Source organism: Lithobates pipiens, unplaced genomic scaffold (genome assembly GCF_037356315.1).
Source record: "Lithobates pipiens isolate NorthernLeopardFrog02 unplaced genomic scaffold, aLitPip1_a1.2 Scaffold_18, whole genome shotgun sequence".
Classification (NCBI taxonomy): Eukaryota; Metazoa; Chordata; class Amphibia; order Anura; family Ranidae; genus Lithobates; species Lithobates pipiens.
The window spans coordinates 561,669,070-561,672,718 of NW_027507758.1; the positions used below are offsets into that span (position 1 = coordinate 561,669,070).

At 40.9% G+C, this 3,649-nt stretch overlaps 1 pseudogene; it reads right to left on the reverse strand.

Moving 5' to 3' along the window:
• Nucleotides 1-762: 762 nt before the first annotated feature.
• On the reverse strand, nt 763-974 carry LOC143990502 (U2 spliceosomal RNA; annotated as a pseudogene).
• Between the last annotated feature and the right edge of the window lie 2,675 nt (nt 975-3,649).

The window sequence follows — 3,649 nt, forward strand, 5'->3', positions numbered from 1 at the left end:
GAGTGCCCTAGCATCAGAGGTTTTTGGAGAGCAGTATTTACTCTTATCTCCAGAACTACTGGTATTCTTACAGTTGCAACCCCTGAACTAGCAATCCTAAACATACACATAGACCAACTTCCACCATCCCTTAGATTTATAGTAGTCCAAATTTTGACAACAGCTAGAATTTTGATAGCCAAAAAATGGAAATCCCCTGATCCCCCTTGCATCAGTGAACTAACGAAAAAAATAGATGAAACCTTTAAGTATGAACAAATTCTTTCCACGACAGATGGGAAATCTTCTAGCCTTTATTTTCAATGGGCACCCTGGATCGGTACTAGGACAATTATATAACTTTCGGTCTTAACTTTATATTTCTTTCTTTCTGTTTTTTTTTTGCTCTATTTCTCATTTGCAAAAATTCTTTGGCTGTAACTAAAAGGAGATGTTGATGTACCTATAAATAGACGAGGTTAATAATTCTGTACTTGTTTGGAAAGACTCCGTGTTTATATGTACTATTTTTGAAAACTATCCTCCTGTATGCTATACAAATGTTTATTCTATATCACTACGTCGTATTGATATTTGTATTATCTCAGCCTTTCAATAAAAACTATTTAAAAAAAAAAAAAAAAATGTATTGCAAAAATGAACATACAGCTTGTGAGCAGCAAAAGTAACATTGCAAGTGAGTGAGCAAGCAAGCAAAAGGATGAGGAGGATGGAGGAGAATTTGTTGTTTGAATTCATTCTGTTTTTGGAAACTGCATAAGAGAGGGGTGCACCGGTCCTGGAGGTACTGCAATACCAGGTCGATGCGTGGAGTGGACAGAGCAAGCTCTTCTTCCATCTCCCTGTTCTAAAAATCCATTTAATATATGGTCCCCAGATAGGGGACGTATCAGATATTAAACTGATAAGAACAGATTTTTTTTTTTCCTATACTGAGTCGTGTTCATTACATCATACGTGGCTTAAAAACGTATCAAAAAAGTAAAATTATGAATAAAATTTCATATATACATTCCACTACAATGAATCTACCCCTCGCCCACCCTCCATTCCCTAAAATTCCAAAACTCATTCGCCTCTTCCACACCCAAACTCCTCCTCTCCACCGCCAATACATAAAACATTCTTGCCATCACCCAATCAAAACAATCTTTTTCAGTCAACGCCATCTTTCTTTTCACAAAAGCACACCGTGTTTCCCACATCACCTCCCTTACAACAGCGGACAGGACAAACATTTTACGTGGTTTTCCTCTATCACCTCCCACCAGACCAAAAACACCAGACTCAAAAGACACGCCCTCCATTTCAACCACCCTTTCCACAAAACCACACAGCAACAGCCAAAGCTTTTTTGCTAAAAAACATTCCCAAAAAACATGTCTCAGTTTCATTTCGAGCACATTCTTCCCTCGTGCATACCTCCCTCCTCACTAAATCTCTTGACTTCAAAAAAGACATGGTTGGCAAAACATTATGTAGGGACAACCACACCACCTCCCGCTGCTTATTGGTTATACCATGGAAAGATAAATTCCTCCAACACACCTCCGCTTTTTTAGGACTTAAACCAAAAATATTGGTCAGAAGCTCATCTTTTCTAAGCCAAGCCCATAAGGACTCTTTTTTTACGTACCCCTTCACCCAACTCCTGTAATTTATTCTTCTGAAAGAAGGTAATCATTTTTAAATAATAAACTGGTGTAATTATAGACATTGGCCTAGTCAAATCCTTCTCGCACCACCCCCATTTTAATAATGGCCAGCCAATCCGATATCGCATCAGGGCTGCAGTTTTCCCTCCAGCCAAGAAAGTTCTTACATGCAGTATCCACCACTGCACATCCAAAAAAAGACTAATATTGGGAAAGTTAAACCCACCCAATCGTGCACTGTTCATCCCCACCTCTCTTGAAACTTTCTCCATTTTTGATCCCCAGAAAAAGACAAATAGCAGCCTAGTAACCTTTTGCACCCACCTCTTGTTTGGTGGAAAAATGACAGAAAAGTACACCAATAGAGGGAGTACCACAGCTTTCACAATTAAGGTCTTCCCAGATAAAGACAGCCTCCTAGTCTTCCACAGGGATAACTTCTTCTCAATTTTCTCCACATTTTTAGCAACATTTACTTGATTTACCTTTTTTTTTTTCAAAGTGCACTCCCAACACCTCCACCTCCTGTACATTCAACTTGCTTCTAGATGTATCACAAGTGCCACTCAACGTGCACACACTACTTTTGCCCCAGTTTACACATAAGCCGGACATAGCCCCAAAAAAACCCAGTTGTAGCTCAGCTCTTGCCACATCCCTCGCAGAGTTACACAAAAAATTGATGTCATCCATGTAACAAAGCGCTTTTACCGGTTCATTTCCACAACCAGGTACAAAAACACCCCTGAAACACTTATCCCCTACCACATGTCTCAACAGGGGCTCTATTACACAAATGAAGGCGACTGGTGACAAGGGGCAGCCCTGCCTTACCCCCGATAGTACCTCCACCTCCCCAAACAACCTCCCATTAACCAGGACTTGACTACTAATACCCTGATATAAACATTCCACTAGGTTGACAAACTCCTCCGGGATCCCCATCTGCCTCAACACCGTAAAAAGGAACTTATGTACCACACGATCATAAGCTTTTTCCAGATCAATGCTCGCAACAGTTAGCGGCATATTATTACATTGAGCATAGTACACTAAGTCTCTTAAAAGGATAAAGTTATCCAAAATTCACTGTGCACACCTGCCATTCTCCGATAACACGATCCACAATTCCTCTCATCCTATCCGCTAATAGCTTAGCAAGTATTTTATAATCGCAGTTTAATAGCGTTATTGGACGCCAATTCCTAACATCTCTAGGATCCCCCTTTTTTTTTTTTTATACAGCAGGGTAATTATGCCTTTTTTCATTGAAACCGATATCCTCTTCTCTTCGATACAGGTCCTCACTACCTCACACAGTTCCTTCTTCAATACCGGCCAGAATTCTGCATAAAAGTCCACAGGTAAGCCATTACACCCGGGAGTCTTGTTCCTCTTCATCTTCTTCACCACATTTTCTATTTCTTCCTCAATCACCGGGTCTAGCAACATTTCCGCATCTTCTGCACACAGCTTCCCTCTCACAACATCGCAGTATTCATGCATCTCCTCTTCAGTAGCACCACCTCCACTGCTATACAAGTCTGCATAAAAGGATCTGATCAACTCCACCATTCGGTTCCCGCTCACCTCCTCTTCCCCCTCCAAAACCGTTTGGAACATCTTCCTAGGTCCAAAGGACTTCTTAAAGAAATATGTAGAGCAATGCTTGTCCTCCTCCATCTCCTGGACCTTAGCTCTAAAAACAATACCCTTCCCTTTTTCCTTAATCAACATATTCCGGGCCTCACGTACCTCTTTAGATCCTCCTCCACATCCACCCCCATCCTTTTACACTGAAATAGAAAATACAACTTATCCACCACCCTCCTTTCAGCTTCATGCTTCCTCCTGGCTGCCTCCACTCCGATCTTCTTAAAGAATCCACCAATCATCCCTTTCGCCCAATCCCACCACTCAAGAATGTCCTTAAAACTGCTTTTCTTAAGGGTAATAAACTCAAAAAAGGTTTTAAATTTTGTAAAGACCCCTTC